Source organism: Rhinatrema bivittatum, chromosome 9 (assembly GCF_901001135.1).
Source record: "Rhinatrema bivittatum chromosome 9, aRhiBiv1.1, whole genome shotgun sequence".
Taxonomy (NCBI): domain Eukaryota; kingdom Metazoa; phylum Chordata; class Amphibia; order Gymnophiona; family Rhinatrematidae; genus Rhinatrema; species Rhinatrema bivittatum.
This window is the reverse complement of record NC_042623.1, coordinates 57,330,614-57,352,678: the sequence shown is the minus strand read 5'-3', so window position 1 is coordinate 57,352,678 and position 22,065 is coordinate 57,330,614. Positions and strand designations below refer to the sequence as shown.

The window sequence follows — 22,065 nt, the reverse complement described above, 5'->3', positions numbered from 1 at the left end:
AAAACCGGCACACTAAAACACCCTAAAACCCACCCCCAACCCTTTAAATTAAATCCCCCACCCTCCCGAACCCCCCCCCAAAATGCCTTAAATTACCTGGGGGTCCAGCGGCGGTCCGAAACGGCGGCGGTCCGGAACGGCCTCCTGCAATTGAATCGTGTTGTCTTCAGGCGGCGCCATTTTGCAAAATGGCGGTGGCCATAGACCAACACAATTCGACTGCAGGAGGTCGTTCCTGACCCCCGCTGGACTTTTGGCAAGTCTTTTGGGGGTAAGGAGGCCCCCCCAAGCTGGCCAAAAGTCCCTGGGGGTCCAGCGGGGGTCCGGGAGCGATTTCCTGCCGCGAATCGTTTTCCGTACGGAAAATGGCGCCGGCAGGAGATCGACTGCAGGAGGTCGTTCAGCGGGGCTTCTGAACGCTGGACCCCCAGGGACTTTTGGCCAGCTTGGGGGGGCCTCCTGACCCCCACAAGACTTGCCAAAAGTCCAGCGGGGGTCCGGAACAACCTCCTGCAGTTGAATCGTGTTGGTCTATGGCCGCCGCCATTTTGCAAAATGGCGCCGGCTGAAGACAACACGATTCAATTGCAGGAGGCCGTTCCGGACCGCCGCTCCAGGTAATTTAAGGTATTTGGGGGGGGTTCGGGAGGGTGGGGGATTTAATTTAAAGGGTCGGGGTGGGTTTTAGGGTGTTTTAGTGTGCCGGTTTTCCTGCCCTCCCCCTTCCCCCGATTTAGCTATGGACCGCCGCTGGACCCCCAGGTAATTTAAGGCATTTTTGGGGGGGGGTTCGGGAGGGTGGGGGATTTAATTTAAAGGGTCGGGGGTGGGTTTTAGGGTGTTTTAGTGTGCCAGTTTTCCTGCCCTCCCCCTTCCTCCGATTTAGCTGGACCCCCAGGTAATTTAAGGCATTTGGGGGGGGGGGGGGTTCGGGAGGGTGGGGGATTTAATTTAAAGGGTCGGGGTGGGTTTTAGGGGGTTTTAGGGTGCCGGCTCACGATTTTAACGATTTTCACAATACTTTAAACACCCAAACGGCAACAATACGATTCCCTCCCCCTCCCAGCTGAAATCGATCGTTAAGACGATCGAGGACACGATTCACATCTCTAGTATATAAGTACTTTTAAATAAATAAAATAAATAAATAAGTTACCATCATAATATTGCAAAGTGTATTTTTCTGAAGAAAAATTCTAAGTTGTAAACTCTATACTTTTTTTAGGTTCAGTAACTACTTCAGGAGCTACATCAGGTAAATGCATTTCTTTGTCATATTGTTTCTAAGCTCCATGAATTTCATAATGAAATAGAAAGTGCTTCAAGTTTCCAGGTGATTTTAATCTACGTTTTTACAATGAGGTGTACGTCTTCAAATATGCATGTTTGCTAATAACTTGAGAATGACTGGACCAATCTACTGTTCCCTGATGAAATTATTGGGGGGGGCATCCATTGACTGGAATTATTTTGCTTTTCAAATAGCAAACTGATACAACTTTCTTTGAAAAGAAACAATGAAATGGTTCACTGTAAACTGTGACTTACTGGGTCTCTGGCTGAAGTGTATAAGAGGATGGGCAGGGTGGGACGGAAGGCAGGCCATTTTATATCTGATTAGGGTGAGGTAGAGAGAGAGAGACAGAGGAAAGCCTTTTCATGGCTCTTTAGAGTCAGGCAAAGAAGAAAGCAAATTTTCCCATTGTTCTGCGTAGTTGGACTGGGAGAGAAACAGGCTTCCCCTTGTCTCCTCTGAATCACGTTGGAGAGACAGGCAGACCTTCCTGGAGATCCTCAGTGATGGCTAAGGAGGGAGTCTGCCCTTCCCCACCTCCTCAGGGCTGAAAAGGGAAGGAGGCAGGCCTTCTCACAGCTCCTTTGGACTGGGAAGGTAGGGGAGGCAGGCTATCCTGCAGGCTCCTTGGGGGCCACACAGTAAGGGGAGGAAGGCTTTCTGTGTCTCCTTGTGGCTGGATGATGAGGTAGGCACTGCTATCCTTGGTTCCTTGTACCTGAATGGGGAGGAAGGCAGGCCTTCCCGCAGATGCTTGTTGCCAGAGAGGCAGAAAGGCAGGTTTTATCGTGCTTCCTCGGGGGGGCTTGATGGGGTGGAAGGCAGACACTGTTGTGGCTTCACAGGGCCAAATGGGAGGGGAGGCATACAGAAAAGAACCACACTTAATTGGCTCCTAGATATTTATCACTGAAACAGAAATGTTATGTTCCTGAATATAATGAACAGATACATAAAACCAACTGCAAGCTATCACTATTTGTTAACATTTTTTCACACACTGAATAATTTAACCCTTAGAACACTTGGGATGTTCTCTAACCTGGCTGAAGTACTAGCATTTCTACTAGTATTTTAATAAAAATAATAACATGCCCTTTCTTTTTACAGGAACAACAAGCATTCCAGGTACTGCAGCATCAGTAAAATTATATTCCATACTAACAGACTGCTTATAAACACTTCTGATTTCTTCATATTGTACTTGGAAACACATTAACATTTTCAAAAATTATTTTTTCCTTAAAAAAATCCTCTGCTTTTGTTAGCACCAACAACTATCACTCTGGGTGCTACAGTAACAGGTAATTTTCTTATCTGAAGCTGGCTGGGGTTTTTTCCCCCGACTTGCTCTGTTTCCTCATAAGTCAGATGGTAATGCATAGTTGTGTTAAGTTAATGTTATTAATTCTAATTAAAATTTGTGAGAAATAAGCACTTTCATTATCTAGGGACGAACAACCACTTCAAGAACCATATCAGGGTCATTTCCAGTTCAGTTTGTGATTTCTTTCTAAACATCAGTTGTCTGCTCACAATGCAGGAAGGAGCATCAGATTACTGGAAGGTAAATTTTTCTGATTAAAGTTCTAAACTTTAAGCCATCTGCTTTCTGTAGGTTCACTAATAACTTCAGGAACTACCATCTCAGGTAAATATGTTGTTCTATCCAATTGCTTCTAAACTGCAATATATAATATAATATATAATTGTTTAAAAGTAATTTTTAATATTTCACTAAACATTGTATCTAAATTCTCTCTTATAGGACCAGAAACCACTCTGATAACTGCAGTATTAAATTATATAGTATTTTAACAGATTATTGATAAACAGTACCAATTTTTGCATATTTTGCTTGGTGACACTTTGTTTTCTTCAAAAAAGTGGGATTTTAAATTAAAATTTAAACCTAAAAATTTTTTGCTTTTGATAGGACCAACCACCATATTGTGTAATTTTAATTCTGACTCTGGTTCTTTTTTTAAACTTATTTCCTCATAATTCAGAAGGTATCATCAATTTTTTTTAAGTTAAAGTTATTATTCCTATTACAATTTTGAAATATAAAACATCTAATTTTTATATGACCTGGAACTACAGCATCAGGCAAGTTTTAATTTGGTTTGAAGTGGTATAGCAAATTTAATAATAATGATAAATAATAGGTCACATTGTTTCAAATTCTTGGAGTTCCTTTATAATGCATAATGTAGCATATTACAGTTTAAATTTGATATCAATATTATTCTAGCAATTATCCTATATAATAATAGGCCAGTGCCAGTCATTCATGGAATCATGGTGTAATGATAGCCTATGCGCAAAGGCCAGGAGATGGTATAGAAAGTCGGGCCATAGAAGCGCAAACAGCACAGACAGACATGTGGTCACTGGTGGAGTCCATCCCACTGGCATCTGAATAATGGAGAGAGCCACGGCCACTGGCAAAGCCCATCCTGCCAGCTGGCAAAGAGGGGATAAAGCTGTGAGACTACCAGGCGGAGATCCCATCCTGTGAGCAGCCAAAGAGCAGAGAAAGGGCAGGAGGAATGTGATTTCACAAGGTGGCCTGGTAACTAAGGTGCTGATGAATTACCCAACCCTGCCAGCAAAAGGAAGAAGATTCAAGGAGCTCTGGGGTGAGTCGGGGGGGGGGGGGGGGGAGGATAGTGGAAAGGAAAGGGTTGTGAGTGAGAGGGGATAGGGAAGGCAAGGGGGTATCTGAGAAGGGATAGCAGGGAAGCCCAGAAGGTAGGCAAAGGGGAGTGTGAGTGAGATGAAAGGGGAAGAAAGTAGAAGGGGATATTGAGAACAAAAGAGGACAAAAGAGGGAGGTGAAATGAGAGAGAAACAGAGAGGGGCAAGACTATACTAAAAGAGGTGAGTGGGAAAGAATATGCCACACACACACACACACACACACACACACACACACACATATACACTCATATCCATGAAGACCACTCATGCCCATTTCATCCAATCACATACACTCCACACAGCACCCACCAGTATCCACAGTGTTCTTACTCATCCCCACACAGCACCTACACTGTTCCCACTCATCCCCTACCAGTAGTAATAGTAGTAGTAGGAGTCCAGCATGGCAGAAGGTGGCAATGATCAAAGGGTCCCCACCACTCTCCAGCAGAAGAGGAAACCCCAGTGAAGTGAGGGGAAGAAGAAGTGAGCAGAAGGGAAGAGTATGAGAGGAGGGGAAGGGAGTGTATGTCTGGAGGGGTGGGGAGGAGAGAAGACATGAGTGGGGAGGAGGGTGAGTGCACAGGAAGGGAGAATGAGTGAATAGCTGACAGAAAGGAAGCATAGGGAAGGGAGAGAGGAGGGGGAGCAGGGAAATGGTATGTGAGGAAGAGGGGAGAAAATGGAAGAGTGCAAAGCTAGTAAAAAAGCATGGGGCATGCACTCACACACACACACACTGTACCCCCCCCCCCCCTCACCACCACTACACACATATACAGACATCTATCAGAAACAAACCAAACAGTCGCCATTCACAGACACACAAATATCCAGCCCCCCACTCTGCAATATACCCATATTCACAGAGGCACACACTCCTCTAGGGATGTGCAGCCAAAAGGTTTTCGTTGCATTCATGATTCAGATTCGTCGGGGCGCAAATGCGTTACATTCGGCCATATGGCGCCCCGATGCGTTAATACGGCGAGTTAAATTCATGTCCCAGCTACAATTAAAATTAACTACAACCCCCCACCCTCCTGACCCCCCCAAGACTTACCAAAACTCCCTGGTGGTCCAGGGGGGAGTCCAGAAGCCATCCCTGCATTCTCACACCCTCGTTTGCCAGTTTCATCATGGCGCCGATAGCCTATGTCACAGGAGCTACCGGTGCCATTGGTCAGCCCCTGTCACATGGTCACCAGCGCCATCTGGTGCTCCTACCATGTGACAGGGGCTGACCAATGGCACCGGTAGCCCCTGTGACATAGTATGGGCAAAGGATATCTGCGCCATTTTGAGTCCTGGCATCGGACGGCCGGCGTGCAGGAGGTCGCTCCTGGACCCCCATTGGACCCACAGGGACTTTTGGCCAGCTTGGGGGGGCCTCCTGACCCCCACAAGACTTGCCAAAAGTCCAGCGGGAGTCCGGGAGCGACCTCCTGCACGCCGGCCGTCCGATGCCAATACTCCAAATGGCACCGATCGCCTTTGCCCTGAGTCTCAAAATGGTGCCGATCGCCTTTGCCCTCACTATCGCCTTTGAGTCTCAAAATGGCGCCGATCGCCTTTGCCCTCACTATGTGTGACATAGTGAGGGCAAAGGTGATCGGCGCCATTTTGAGTATTGGCATCGGAGGGCCGGCGTGCAGGAGGTCACTCCTGGACCCCCGCTGGACTTTTGGCAAGTCTTGTGGGGGTCAGAAGGCCCCCCCCAAGCTGGCCAAAAGTCCCTGTGGGTCCAACGGGGGTCCCGGAGTGACCTCCTGCGCACCAGCCGTCCGATGCCAGGGCTCAAAATGGCACCGATAGCCTTTGCCCATACTATGTCACAGGGGCTACCGGTGCCATTGGTTAGCCCCTGTCACATGGTAGGAGCACAAGATGGCGCCGGTGACCATGTGACAGGGGTTGACCAATGGCACCGGTAGCCCCTGTGACATAGTATGGGCAAAGGCTATCGGCGCCATTTTGAGTCCTGGCATCGGACGGCCGCCATGCAGGAGGTCGCTCCGGGAACCCCATTGGACCCACAGGGACTTTTGGCCAGTTTGGGGGGGCCTCCTGACCCCCACAAGACTTGCCAAAAGTCCAGCGGGGGTCCGGGAGCGACCTCCTGCACGCCGTCCGTCCGATGCCAATACTCAAAATGGCGCCGATCGCCTTTGCCCTGAGACTCAAAATGGCGCCGATCGCCTTTGCCCTCACTATGTGTGACATAGTGAGGGCAAAGGCGATCGGCGCCATTTTGAGTATTGGCATCAGAGGGCCGGCGTGCAGGAGGTCACTCCCGGACCCCCGCTGGACTTTTGGCAAGTCTTGTGGGGGTCAGGAGGCCCCCCCAAGCTGGCCAAAAGTCCCTGTGGGTCCAACGGAGGTCCCGGAGTGACCTCCTGCACACCGGCCGTCCGATGCCAGGACTCAAAATGGCGCCGATAGCCTTTGTCCATACTATGTCACAGGGGCTACCGGTGCCATTGGTCAGCCCCTGTCACATGGTAGGAGCACAGGATAGCGCCGGTGACCATGTGACAGGGGCTGACCAATGGCACCGGTAGCCTCTGTGACACAGGCTATCGGCGCCATGATGAAACCAGCAAACGAGGGTGTGAGAATGCAGGGATGGCTTCTGGACTCCTCGCTGGACCACCAGGGAGTTTTGGTAAGTCTTGGGGGGGTCAGGAGGGTGGGGGGTTTAAATTTTTATTTAGGAGGCCGAATAAAACAGAAATCTGTTAAATACGTGGGGAGTCGCGATGCGTTTCGCCTCCCCACGTATTTATTTATTTATTTATTTCAAGATTCTTATATACCGCGGTACGTATAAAGATACATCACCTCGGTTTACAGACAACATTAATTTTAGCAACAGGCTTTACATAAAACAGTTTATACAAAATTAAACAGCATGGGGTAGATTTTCAGAGCCCTGCTCGCCTAAATCCGCCCAAAACCGGGCGGATTTAGGCGAGCAGGGCCCTGCGCGCCGGGAAGCCTATTTTACATAGGCCTCCCGGCGCGCGCAGAGCCCCGGGACTCGCGTAAGTCCCGGGGTTCTCGGAGGGGGGCGTGTCGGGGGGCGGGCCCGGTCGTCGCGGCGTTCCGGGGGCGTGTCGGCAGCGTTTTGGGGGCGGGTACGGGGCGTGGCTACGGCCCGGGGGCGTGGCCGCGCCCTTCGTACCCGCCCCCAGGTCGCGGCCCGGCGCGCAGCAGGCCCGCTGGCGCGCGGGGATTTACGTCTCCCTCCGGGAGGCGTAAATCCCCCGACAAAGGTAAGGGGGGGGTGTAGACAGGGCCGGGCGGGTGGGTTAGGTAGGGGAAGGGAGGGGAAGGTGAGGGGAGGGCAAAGGAAAGTTCCCTCCAAGGCCGCTCCGATTTCGGAGCGGCCTTGGAGGGAACGGGGGGAGGCAGCGCGGCTCGGCGCGCGCAGGCTATACAAAATCGATAGCCTTGCGCGCGCCGATCCAGGATTTTAGTGGATACGCGCGGCTCCGCGCGTATCTACTAAAATCCAGCGTACTTTTGTTTGCGCCTGGAGCGCAAACAAAAGTAGGCTGTTCGCGCTCGTCTGAAAATCTACCCCCATGAATATATTAATAACAGATTTTACAATTAACCGTTTTAAAGAATATGTAAACAATTCACATCTTTAAGCTTTACATTAATCAAGTTTCCATAAACCAAAAAATAACTACTGTAACTATAATAAACCAAATAGTTTAACATAATGGAATAAACCGGAATGTGATTTAAGCCATAATCTGTTGGAGGGAACATTAAAGACAAGTTTAGGTTGCTTCACAGAAGTTACAAACATGAGAAGGAGGGGGATGGGGACCAGTGGGATTATTGATGTGATACAAGCAGTGGGAGTGGGAAGAACATGACATTAACAGATAGGACAAAATAAGTTGCGGATTTCAAATACGTGGAAAACGGATGCACACCCCTACACTCCTCTACTCCTCACTCAGAAAGAGAACCACAGTCCACTCATAGATACACACAAACCAACATTCTCTACCCTCACTCATATGCACATTCACACCCCGATGAAGGATACACACAGGTCCACTCAGAGACCCATCCACAGTCCCTATTTACACAAACATAGGCAAAGACACACAACTATTATCCATGCCCTCCACTCACTGCTGCAGAGCTGCCAAGTTACCTAGTTACAGGAGAGAGACTTATTGTCCAGTCCTAGTTTTAACTTACATCCCAAAGCAGTATGGCATTTGTAGTTCCTGATTCAATCCATTCTTACCATGGCTGCATCAGGAAGGGGATCTCAGAAATCCAGGACTGGCCTAATATTTCCTTCCTGGAACTGGATAATTTGACAGTTGTCTCACTAAGACGCAAACGTTTACATCATCCAGTCATACATACACACATTCACTCAACCTCCACAGTAACATACTAAGCACCAGTTTGGAATGTCTTAGGGGATTGGGGATCCTATTTTGTGCCATTATTGGAGGGAATAAGAGCTTACTGATGGTGGTGTTGAGTTTGGGGTGAGGGAGTTTAAATAGTGTAGAGACTGAATGGAGGGACCTTAGTGGTTGATGGGGTTGGCTGTATATATAGACATGGGCAGAGGACAATTATAGGATTTGAGGATACTTGTTTAACCCATTATACCCTATCATTTTTCATGGCCTTTTCTCCTAGTAATGTATCTAAAGCATCTCCTCCTAACAGCACCTACACTTACTCCTGATTTTACATCCAAGTTATATAATTTATGCCATGGATTAGTTGTAATTTTTGTACATTTTATGCTGTTTATGAAAGTAGCTAGATAATTAAATTTTAATATAATTTTTGTAAGTTTAACACATAACATAGAAAGTTACTAAATTCTTCATACAGCTTTTTGGAACAGTTCTTTTCAGTTGAGTAAGGCTATGGCACAATTGTACAGAGGTTTTTGATAAAGAAGCTGATCAGCTTTGGGTTGCTCCAGAGGATTATAAACCAGGTTAGGAATTAGTTTAATGGGTATTGATAAGAAGGTCATAATAAATTGAATTCATAACAAAGAGGGCTATTCTTTGAGTACCAGTGAAGCAATCTTGAGTCCAGTTCTGCTCAGTATTTCCAAAAGTGATTCTGAAGACGGGATGTAGAGATAATTGTGTCTTTAGAGATGTGCCCTGGTGGGGGGAGGGGGGGGGGGACTGGAAAATATAAATGCACCTGAGACATATTTGAGTATTTGCCAACTGGAACTTTTGCAAAAAGCAAAAGAGTCAAAGGCAAGCATATTGTTCTTGGAGTATTCTTACCTGATAATTACAAGTTTGTCAAACAGAGGTACTAAGCAGTGATGTTAGAGGAATAGAGGGGTATACAAGAAAAAGTATAAACAAAAGAAAAATATCTTAATCCCTTGGAACAAATAATTGGTAAAATCTCAACTTGAGAATTGAACGCAATTTTGATTCTGCATATCCAAAAGTATATTTTAGAGCCACCAACAGTGCAGAACTTGCTTTAAATCAACCTAGGAGATGAGTAATTAGAACCTAATTAAAAATATGTGCCAGAGAAGAGCAGGGAGAGTGATGATACTTTAGATTCATTAACCTTTTTAAACTCTAAATAAAGCACAATGGGCAAATATTTTTCAGCGAAAATGAAGCTCTATAAGAAAGGATTATGGTAAGAGGCTGAAATGTGATAGATACACTAGTAACAGGCTGTTGAAATACTTCTTTATGGTTAGATTGCTGATCTAAAGAGCCACCCAGTAGGCATCTTGGAAGCAAAAATGATATTCATGAAAGCTGGGATAAGCACAGAGGATTAACAACAAGTGAGGTAATACCATATAAGATGGAGATATTTAGTATTGCAGCATGTAAAGAAGATAAGAAGAATAGATGGCCTGGTAGTCATTATCTGGTAGATATTCAGGGCCGGATTTTAAAAACTCTACGTGTGTACATCCTCTGGATATACATGCGTAGGGGGGGTACGCGCGCCAGGCCTATTTTAAAAAGGCCCAGCGATGCACGTAAATCCCTGGGATGCGTGTAAGTCCCGGGGCTTTACTAAAGGGGCGGTCTGGGGTTGGGGCGGGGGTGGGGCCAGAGGCCTCCTACACAGCAACCATTGCCACTGTGTTGGAGCATCGCGTGCCGGCAGGCTGCTGGTGCGCACAACTTGCGCCTGCCCAGAGGCAGGCGCAAAAGGTAAGACAAAGGTCGGGGGGGGGGTTTAGAGTAGGGCTAGGGGGAGGAAAGGTTAGGGGAAGGGGTAGGAAGGCCAGGCTAGGGGGCAGGGTATAAGGGAAGGCAGCGTGGCTCGGCACGCGCAATGTGCACAATTGTGCACCCCCTTGCGCGCGTTGACACCCAATTTTATAACATGCGTGCGCCTGCGCAAGTATGTTATAAAATCGGGCATACATGTGTGCGCGCCGGATAGCGCACACACTTGTACGCCTATGAGCACATTTTAAAATCTACCCCTCAGTGTTTCTATCCTTATCTTTTGATGTTTGTTGAGAATTAAAAAATAGCAAATTATTTCTTTTTTTATAATAGGATCATCAACCAATTTAGGCACTACCGAATCAGGTAAATATATTTCTTTATCAGATTTTTTAAAATTCCATGAATATTCTCATACCTAGAAAGTGCAACAACTTTAAATGTGATTTTGTTATTTACATTTAAATTATAGAGCTGATTTTTCCAAAGGTTTAACGTGCAGAATTGGGCTTTTGAAAATTGCCTGGGTGTAGGGATCATACATGTAAAAAAACCTATTTCATGTGTACTTTTGTTTGTATTAGAAAGGGGTGTTTCCAGAGGCAGAGTAGGGGAGGGGAAACCATGTCCTCAGATGCTTTGAGATTTTGGAAATAATGCACATATATTTATGCATACACATTGATGTCTGCTCCCTAGCAGGTGTAAATATGTGTGTGCATATTGCATTGGGATTCATACATGCCAGCTCATTTTCAAAGCAGACTTCCACATGTAAGTCCATAATGAAAACTCAGACTGAAGTCTACATGAACTTTCTACACATGGACTTCAGCCCTAAGTGGGCTGTGATAAAATTGCCCTCATAGTATATCAATCTTACATTTCTGAGAGTAATTTCCAAAGGAACTTCTGTGGTTAAAATACTCACAGAAATGTTCCTTTAGAAAATTGCACCACAGAATGTTCATCTGCTGGTGGTAAGTTGAACTTGTTGGGAAAGAATGCATAAAATCTTAAAAAAAAAAATTATTAATGTGTTAAACTATTATTGGATGCTTATATTGTGTTTTAGTTTTTAAGGCTAGTATATGCAATTGTTAAGAATTGTGTGTCTTTTGGATTAATTTTCTGAGGCCTGGATTTATCAAAATGCACTAAATTTGCATGTGATAGTTAAAGGGGTGGGTTTTATGACAATAGGCAGTTTATGCTAATACCTATGTGAAGTGCTATCTTAGTACACTTTGTGATCAGTGCCAGAATTGATGTATTTCAGAGAGTGAGTGAGAGAGAGAGAGTGTGAGCACCTACCCGTAATGGCTTCATGCTAGATGGGTATTTATATCTCTATGGGAGGCCCACCTAGTAACTTGAGGTGAGGTTTATGTATTAGTTTAGGGGTTAGGGGCCACTTTGACATTCAAAGTGAGGCGTACGAACAGAACAGTGCTCTCTTGTGAAGATTTGATGACCTTCGGAGTGAGGAAACTCACCCAAAGAGAGAGTAAGAAAAGAGGAGGGAGAGAGACCATCTTGCTGCCCACAGCTGAAGGAATCCGGGGCATGCGGCTGCTGGCTGAAACCCGATGGTGATCCTACAGCTGGGTTTGGTGATGTCAGGGGGTGGACCCCGCGAGAGGAAACAGGAAGCCCTATAAAATCGGGCTGTGAGAGGCGCGCAGCAGACGCCGGCGCACTGCCCAAGCCTAAGGGGCGCGCGGCATGTCAGGCTTTGCCTGGCTTCGCCTGGATTCCGCCTGGATCCGCCTGAGACCATCTTTGACGGATTATTGAGGTAAAGAGTTTTCAGTCTCTCTTGTCTGGCTCTATCTACGGGTCAACTTTGTGGGATATTATTCTGGCATTACAGAAAGAGGAAGTTGCTTAAATCTCTCTGGTAACTGTTGCTTTATTAAAATATGCCTCCGAAGAGGAAAGGAAAGGTGAGGGTGTTCCCCTCTCTCCCTTTACCTTCCCCAATACAACCAGAGATAAGCCGCTTCATGGTCTCGCCTGCATTAAATAAGACAGGAACTGAGGAGCCTGGTGTGCCTGTCAGTCAGGGAGGACTGGCAGTGCCTGCAGAGAAGGCCTCCCTTAGTCCTAACATAGGACTGCCACCTTCGCAGAGAACGGAAATGGGATTTCTGGAGAAGCTTCTGTAGAGATCATTGCTTCCAGCTTTGCAGCTGGAACCCATGATACCTGTATTAAAGAACTGGACTCTCAAGAAGCTGTGGGTATTGAAGGAGCAGAAGGAGGAATGGAATTGTTGTCCCCCCACAAAGGGTTGGAGACTCAGCTGACCAACGGGACACCCCCTATCCCATTAAACTGCCCTGTGGTGGTTACTTTAGACACTTTATGGGAGATGATGGCCGGAATGCTTAATAATAATAAAGGGTTGGAGAATAAAGTGGATGCAATGAGTACTGGACACCAAAGAGAGTTTCTCCAAACTCAAAAACAAATTAAAGATTCTATTGATAGAATTAAATTTTTAGAATTGAATGATAAGAAAAATCAAAATTTTCAATTAGCAGTTGCTAAGGATAGTGATAATATGGCAAAGAGGATTGAAATCCTTGAAAACAATTCCAAGCATTTAAACTTAAGGTTTCTTAACTTCCCCAGAATAATTGGGGAACTTCCCCTAATTTCTTTTAAAAAATTTCTTATTGAATGTCTTGGTTTTGGATTAGAGGAATCTCCTGTAGTTATCAACTGCTATTTTTTACCTAAACCTAGAAATGTGATACCACAAGAAGTAGATCAAATGTTTCAAGGTGATTTAACTAATTTTCTCGAGGACTCTTCAGCACAGGTTATTGATAGGGGCACTTTACTTGCAACGTTTTCATCAATAAATGATATAAATCTTGTTATGAAAAAATATTTTGCTAAGTTCCCCATCAGTTACCTGGGGAAAGATTTTAAAGTGTTTCCAGTCTTAGCTGCGTCCACACAGCTTAGGTGGAAATCCTTTCTGGGTTTTCGCCAGGAGGCTATTGCTTTGGGGTTTTCCTTTGTTCTGAGATTCCCCTGCAAATGTCTAATTTCTAAGCAAGATGAAGTCTTTATTTTCTTTACACCTGACCATTTAAAATCCAGAAACTCCAGGGTTGCAGTCTCAAAAATTATCCCCATAACACATGCAGATCTGGAGCTCAGCCATTGGAAGGCTGAGCTCCAGAGTCTCAATGCATGGATGACATGATGTTGTAGGAAACAGGGTTTAATATTTGTTAGGAACTGAGGAACCATCTGGGGAAGGGGGAGCCTCTTCTGATTGGATGGACTCCACCTTAACCAGAGTGGAACCAGGCTGCTGGTGCTAACATTTCAAAAGGAGATAGAGCAGCTTTTAAACTAGGGAGAAAGTTGACATTTGCTCAGAAGAATATAGGTTGGATGGATGTATCTTCCAAAGATAATTTCAAGTCAGAAAAGCTACAATATCCCAGTAGGAAGGTTGTATTTAAGGCTGAAGTAGCCAATGCAGACATAGACAAAGAACACCCAGATGTGAATGACTCAAAACTGCCTTTATAACTTGCTAACATGCAAGTTTTGAATACAAACAGAAATGAAAGTACAAATAAAAAAAACATACTTTAAATTGATTGTTTGAGAATGCCAGAAGTCTGAGTGGTAAGATTGTGGTGTGTTGGAATGTATAGCATTATATGAGGATATAGACATTATAGTCATTTCAGAGACATGGTGGAAGGAGGATAACCAATGGAACACTATGATACCAAGGTACAAATTATATTATAGTGATATGGCAGATCAAATTGATGGAGGGGTGGCACTATATAAAAAAGATGGTGTTACTCTTGTCGGTCGCAGACGACTGCGACTGCTGTTGCTCATTTCCTTCTTTGCAGCTTTGACTCCGCTGGGAAGACTTGCAGCCTCCACCAGCTATCGCTGGCCTGACCACCGTTCCCAGGCCTCCCTGGATGCTGTGGACGCTGCCGACCACTATCTTGCCCTCGGAATCCCCTAGGCACGCACGCGCATGCATGGGCCAGTCTTAAGCACGTCATGGCGGGAACCTTGGGGGCATTCCCTCTGGATGACTTCAGCCTTCCAGGACATTTAAGCTGGCTGGTCCTGCCTACCTACGACTTGACAACGAGTTCCCTCATTGATGAATCCGCTCCGCTCACTACAGACTTCCCATTCTAGTTCCTACTCCTTTGGTGTGAGACACTCTGGGTAACTGTTCCTTGGGGGCCCTTCCTTATCTCTGGCTATCCCCTCCTCGTAGAGCCTTTTACCTTGGACAGCTGTCGCCCCATTTCCTGGGGCTTCTCTTGGAACCTTCGCTACTGTGAGTACCTCTGCTCTACGGACCACTACTGTATCATCTCTAGTGTGGAACCTTCATCGATGTATCCTGTGCTGCGGGCCACTACAGTATCATCTCCTCTGAGGACCCCTCACTGGTGTGCCCTGCTTCATGGATCACTATCGTATCATCTCTACTGATGAGCCTCATCGGTGTACCCCGCTCTGCAGACCACTGCATATCTTCACTACAGAGGTATTCCCCCTTGGGTATACCCCACCGCACAGACTCTGAGACTTTCTCCTGCACTCCCCAATTCACGGGCAGTGCCTTTCTATTTTTCTAATAAAGACTCTATTCCACAGCTGTGTCTGATGTCTGCTGAGACCTCACCTCCCGACGGTAAGGCTCACAAGTCTCTTCCCAGTGGGCGGTACCATCTCTCACCTTTGCCCAGGGCCCACTTACCTACAAATCCTAACAGATGACATAGAGTAAAGCATGATAAAAATCCTATAGAAAACAAAGGGGTAGATTTTCAAAGGGTTACGCGCGTAAGATATGCGCATAACCCTCGAAAAGCTGCCCCAAGCTGCCCCTGTGCATGCAAGCCCTGGGACGCGCGTATGTCCCGGGGCTTGCAAAAAGGAGCAGGGCGTGGGCGGTCCTAGGTGGTCCTGGGGTGGGGCATGGGCGTGGCTGGAGCCTCCAGGCACAGCGGCCATTTGCCGCTGTGCCCGGGATCGTGGGGCGGTCGGCGCGCATAACTTCTTCAACAAAGGTATGGGGTTTTTTTTAGATAGGGCTGGGGGGAGCGGGTTAGGGAGGGGAAGGTGGGGGGAGGCAGAAGGAACGTTCCCTCCGAGGCCGCTCTGATTTCGGAACGGCCTTGGAGGGAATGGAGGAAGGCTGCGCGGCTCGACGCGCGCAAGTTGCACAATTGTGCACCGCTTGCACTCGCCAACCCTGTTATAAAATCGGGCGTAGATTTGTTTGCACTGGGTTGCATGAACAAATCTACGCCCACGCGCATCTTTTAAAATTTGGCCCAAAATGTACTGCGGTATCTTTATGCATAGAAATTCTATATGTGATGGGTAAGAGTATAGCAGTGGGTATATATTACTGGCCAACTGGCCACAATGAGAAACATACTGAAATGCGAGCTGAAATTAAAAAAATAAATAAATTTGGCAACACAATAATAAAGGGAAATTTCAATTACTTCGGTATTTCTCCTTGGGACATGCTAGAGAGGTTACATTTATTGATGCCATAAATAACTGCTTCATGAAGCAGCTCATCCTAGAACCGAGAGGGGCAACTACTTTAGATCTAGTTAGTGCAATACACAGCCTGGTACAAGTGGTTGCTGTGGTGATGCTACTAAGCAATAATGATCATAATGCAATCAAGTTTGACATAGTCACTGGAGGAAGGACATTAAGTAAAACTATTGCAGTAGCATTAAGCTAAAAATGGAGACTATGATAGAATGAGGAAATTAGAAGAAAAGTAAAAGGAGAGGTTGCAAGGGTTAAAAGTTTGCATTAGGCATGGATATTGAGGAATGGATCATTTGTTGCTACATAATGGAAGTACAATTGGTTTTAAAACATTGAAGATTATATTTAAAAAATCATTATAAACTCTGGACTTGAAGCTTGAAATAATATGCTGAGAAAAGGCTTTATTCCATTGGCCTGATGCTAGCTTGTATGAGGATTCTTTCTCATATATTATAGCTCATTAAGGGGTAGATTTTAAAGAAGCGTGTGAGCGTACATGTGCGCGCGCTACCAAGTGTGCACACATGCACACCCAATTTTATAACATGAGCATGCAGGTGTGCGCATGTTATAAAATCGGGGGTCAGCGCACACAAGGGGGTGCACAATATTGCACCCTGCGTGTGCCAACTCTCGCAGCCTTCACCCATTCCCTTCCCCCTACTCTATCCTTCCCACCCCTTTCTCTATCCTTCCATCCACTAGCCCTATTCTAACCCCCCACCCCCAACCTCTATCCTACCTTTTGTGCCTGCCTCTGGGTAGGCGCAAGTTGCACGTGCCAGCAGCTTGCCGGTATGCGAACCTCCAACACAGTGGCAAATGGCTGCTGTGCCAGAGGCCTCTGGCCCGGCCCTTGGACCACCCCACCCCTTTTTTGAAGTCCCGGGACTTGGATGCGTCCCGGGGTTTTATGCGTCACTGGGCCTTTATAAAATAGGGCCGGTGCATGTAACCCCCCACTCCCATGTGTGTAAATCCACTGGATTGACATGCATAGAGCTTTGAAAATTCGGCCTTAATTATTGATATACATAAAATAATTTGGCCTTGCTTGAAGACATTTTAAACATTATTAATTGCTTGATTAATTTTTGTTCATCTGCTTTTGTATCCTTGGCATAGATTTATCAAAATGCTATAAATATAGCAGAAAAGTGCCCACGATAAAAAAAATGGCATGGTTAGGCTAATTATCCCACTCCCACATCACATAGGTAATTTCCACAAGGCGTGATAAATTTATCAAACCTGTGCTATTTTTCACTTCATGTGCTGATTAATACACCATGGGCATGTTACCGGAGTAAAGAATTTTATTGCACATGACATCAGAGAGAGAGAACAAGCCTAAGCCTTATATAGAACATCAATATGTCGGTCTCTATTTATACCACTATAAGAGACAAAGATGCAGCATTCATTTGAGAATTTAGCTGATTGAAGGTGTTGGTCAAAGTCTCTAATGTCCTTTGCTGTTCAATCAGATGCTGGGCCAGGCCAAAGGTGGCCTGGATGGCTGAGAACTGAGCCGGGTCCATGGAGTTAGCAATCTGCTATGTTTTTGTAAGAATGTGAACTCTTGGGCTGAGATGAGAGGTGTCTTTGCCCACAGGGAGGAGTCCTGTGAGCCTCACCGTTAGCAGGCATAGTCTCAGTGGTGTGGAACACAGCTAGAGGTAGAGACTTTATTAAGAAGGAAGGAAAAAGTAATGTCCACAGAGTTGTAGATGTAATAATACAGACCTGGGCAATTGGGGAATACCCAGAGTGAGAGAACAGATGAGAAGATCCGGTAGTGACCCGTGGAGTGGGGTACACTGGGGATCCCCTCTGACGAATATAGGCACTTCAGGAATACAGATCTGGTGGTGGCCTGAGGCTCGGGGCCCCCTGTACAGTAGATGTTGAAGAGCTGGTGAGATGCTGGAACCGGAAGTGGCTTCTGTAGTTGGTACGTCGATACTCTGCAGTGCAGGAAAGCTGAATAACTTCTAATGAAGGAAGCGGTAGTGGCCCGAGGGTCAGGGTACACTGCGGGAATTCCTCAATACAGTAGAAGTTAATAGAGGTACTCACAAGAGATGGTTCCAGAAGAGAGGAAGACCTAAGAAGCAGGTCTGGTAGCGGTCAAGCAGGTAGGCCCTTCGAGGAGCAGATAGCTGGGGACGTAAGGGAGCCCCCAAGGAGCGGGTTCTCAGAGCGTTAGATGCCACAACCAAAGTCAGGAACAGGAAGTCCTTGAATGAGGTGGATTCAGCAAGACAGAACTCTTTGCTAACTCAAGTAAGGCAAGGGCCGGTCAGATTAAATACACTAGTGGATTGACGTCATCGGGAGGGGATGTCCCCGAGGTTCTCACCATGACGTGTTCAAAGGAGGCCCTTGCACGCGTGCACATGCCTAAGTAATTCTGGGTCCAAGATAGTGGTCAGCAGCGCCCACGCTGTCCCGGGAACGCCGGATAGGTCGGTGGAGATTAGGAGACACCGCCATTCTTCCCAGACTTGATGGTGCAGGGAAAAAAGAGGTGAGCATGAGAGGTCTCAGCCGTCTGCAACCGACAGGCTTAACAGAGGGGGTAATTTTAACTGCTTCCTTTTCTTTTAGATGCTTATGCTTAGATATGTTAGCTTCTTTCCAATTAAATATTCAAAAGAGTATTTTAAAACCCCAGCACATGCATCAATTAGTAGATTTGGGGGACTTAACTCTTTATTGGGAGAAAAGGGGATAAACGGGTAAAACTGGGAAAGATGGGAAAGATGGCGCATCCCACTTTTAAAATCCCCCAATTTACATGTTAGACATTGGATTTGCCTGTCCACTTACATTCAGTGTGCATGTGTGCACGGTGAGTCTATTTCATAAGATGAATACATAGACTGTCACAAGTGATAAAATAGACACATCCATAGGTACAAGCCATAAAAACATAAGAACCTGCCATACAGGGTCAGACGAAGGGTCCATCAAGCCCAGCATCCTGTTTCCAACAGTGGCCAATCCAAGCATAAGAACCTGTCAAGCCGACAAATTGTTGCACTGGGAGTGGACCCTTGACCTGGTGCAGGATTGGTATGGCCCTCTGGCCAGACCCGAAGAGCACCTGCCACCAGGAGGCAGAGCACAGGAAGAGACAGAGGCTAGCTGGAGCTTTGCCAATAGCAACCCAGGGTTCCCTCAGATTGAGCCCTTGGTTACCCAGGCCGCCTGGACTTAGGTGGGCATCACAGGGTCTCCTAGTGAGAGAAAGTTCAAAGGAGTGCCCACCATGAACAAGGGTGCGCAGCTGGTGTTCAGACTGGGAAGTCCGGAGGTCGCAGGAGGCCGGAAGAGAGTGTCCGAGTGTATAGCGAGAATCAAGGCCAGAGTATCAGTCCAGATGGTCAGCCAGGCAGGGTCGGTAACAGAGGTCAATCCGGGTATGGTCAGTTCAAGCAGAAGGTCAAGTTCCAGGTGGCAGTCAAGAGTAATCGGAGTTCCAGGCAGAGGTCAAGTCAGGCGGCAATCAGAGAGTAGTCAGGGAACAGGCAAAGGTCAGTACCGTGAGATCAGTCTGAAGGGTACTTCTAAGAATGGAGAGATGAAGGAGCAGGAGACGCTGGAACAGGAGACACAGGAGATGCTGGAACGGGAGACACTGGAGACGCTGGAACAGGAGACGCTGGAATGGGAGATGCTGGAACAGAGAGATTGGAACAGGAGACACATGAGCAAGACACTGGAACACCGGAAGGCAAACTAGAGACACCAGAGTATATGACATGAAGCAGCACTCGATGTTAGTCCTGCTGGATCAGGACCCCAGCTTCCGAGAAGGGCCAATGGGCGGAATGGTACCCCAGGAAGCGGACAGCCAGAGGCTTGATCCGGGGTGAGCACTTTTCAAAGCAGATGTGGCCCAAATCCTTGGCAGGGAATACCCAATTGCCAAAGCCCCGAGCAAAGGGCCGGGCTGTGGTATATATATATTAACCTTGCATGAGTGATGTCAGATTCGGGCTTGGGACTTTAAATCAGCTGTATCTTGGCTGTCCGCAATTGAGTAGTGAGCTGCAGAATCCGTTTGTTTAGAATGGTTTGGCGATGAGCAGTATAGGATATTATGTCACCCCTCAGAACTGCATTGGCCGTATACCAGAATAGGGTAGGTTGAGCCCTATGCTCCCGATTCAGTTTTTCATAATCGGACTATCTTTCATCTAAATATTGTTGAAACTTCCTATCTTCGGCTAAGTAAAAAGGAAACCGCCAGACTCTAGCCGACTACGAGGTAGTGTGAAAATGCATATCAACCCACATTGGGGCATGATCAGATATCATAATGCCTTCGATGCCAGCTCATATACCTTAGAAAAGGCGTGGCAACTGGTGAGAAAATAGTCAATATGGGAGTAGGTGGCATTTCCCCCAGGTGTAAAGCATGCCAGGTTTCAACCAAGGGTAAAGCTCTTTCTAGGAAAGCAGGACCCTTTCCCTTCCCCATTTCCCTACACCAATTTTGGGAAGCATCTAATTGAGGGTCCCTGATGGTGTTGAAGTTCCCCCCTTCAATATGCGTATCCTTGATATAAGGAAGCAAATATTGGTAGAGGACTTGAAAGAACGCCGGGCAATAAGTATTAAAGATGTGCTTTGTTTTAGGTATCGGGTCAGGCTTCGGTCGGCTGCTTCGTTCAAAAATGTAGTTTTTTCACGTGTCATTTTTTTTTTTTCGACGAACGGAGTTAGTGCGCACTAACGGGCATACTGAGCACTATCTCGGCATTAGTGCGCACTATCTCAGTGTTAGTGCACACTAACAAAAAGTGCAACTTAAAAGTTAAAACGTATCAATTTATGAGGAGTTCGTTAGCTGGAGGTATGCTTCTGGTTTCCCACTGGTTCGTTCCACCTTGAAGACAGCCAATGGGAATGTAGAACCATTACTTTAACTCATCCGGCGTAGTGCGCACTAACACGAGTCAGTGTGCACTATGGCATAATGTGTGCACACTACCTCTAGTTAGTGTGCACTAACTTGGACATGCTCTCTGGTGTCCCCAGGGGCCATTTTGCTTCTACTACATACACTAACAAAGCTACAGAGACAGAGAGTGAGATAGTCACACAGGGGCGGATTTTAAAAGGAGCGCGAATAGGCCTACTTTTGTTTGCGCTCAGGCGCAAACAAAAGTACGCTGGATTTTAGTAGATACGCGCGGAGCTGCGCGTATCTACGACCGGGACCCGCCCCCGACCGCCCCCGACACGCCCCCCGACACGCCCCCTCCGAACACCCCGGGACTTACGCGAGTCCCGGGGCTCTGCGCGCGCCGGTAGGCCTATGTAAAATAGGCTTACCGGCGCGCAGGGCCCTGCTCGCGTAATTCCGCCCGGTTTTGGGTGGATTTACGCGAGCAGGGCTCTGAAAATCCGCCCCACAGTGTGCAGCAGACTCTACTTTGTCATTAGTCAAGTATACGTACGTACAGCTCAAATTCTACCACTATAAGTATATAAGATTTTGTTTTAGTTTTTCTACAGTATTATTATATAGTTACTTTACTAGTTACTTAGTTAGTTTAGTTATATAGTTAGTTAATGCACTTTTTTTCGGTAAAGTAGCATAAAATAATATAAAAATAATATTAAATGAAGTTACATTAGGGGAAATTAAAAGTTTAACCCACAAAGTACTTCATTTTATTTTATGCTAGTTTAGTGAAAAAAAAAAGTTTAACACAGAGATTGTCAGTGTCACCAGTGGGGTGGGGGGGAGGAGGTGAAGGGTGAGACAGCTCTCTCCCTGCAATTCTAGTGAGAGGCTGGCTTCACAGATGGGGGGGAGCTGCCTGACCCTCACTCCTCCCCTCACCCATGTCCCAGCCAGTGAATGGTGTGTGGGTGAGGGGAGGAGGATGGTGAAGGGTGAGACAGCTCCCTCCCTGCATTACTAGTGAGAGGCTGGCTTCACAGATGGGGGGAGCTGCCTGACCCTCACTACTCTCCTCCCCCATTTCCTAGCCAGTGAATGGTGTGTGGGTGAGGGGGGAGGATGGTGAAGGGTAAGACAGCTCCCTCCCTGCATTATTAGTGTGAGGCTGGCTTCATAGATTGGGGGGGGGGGGGGGGGAGCTGCCTGGCCCCTCCCTGCATTAGTGTGTCAGCTTCTGAACAAACAGCTGTCCTATAGCACATACTGTTTTTTCATCTTCTTTTTTATTTTCTCATGGTAGGATGGAACGTGAAAGGGAGTCCGGTGAG

The 22,065-nt window shown here is 46.6% G+C and overlaps 1 long non-coding RNA gene across 2 annotated transcripts; it reads left to right on the top strand.

The window, feature by feature from the left end:
• Nucleotides 1–1,204: 1,204 nt before the first annotated feature.
• Nucleotides 1,205–22,058, top strand: LOC115098896. Of its 2 annotated transcripts, none has more exons than XR_003858632.1 (4): nt 1,205–3,936; nt 9,738–9,832; nt 10,561–10,593; nt 22,038–22,058. It is a non-coding gene; the product is annotated as an uncharacterized LOC115098896 (long non-coding RNA). The 2 variants fall into 2 exon arrangements; XR_003858633.1 differs by lacking the exon at nt 22,038–22,058 and adding an exon at nt 14,121–14,773.
• Nucleotides 22,059–22,065: the final 7 nt, after the last annotated feature.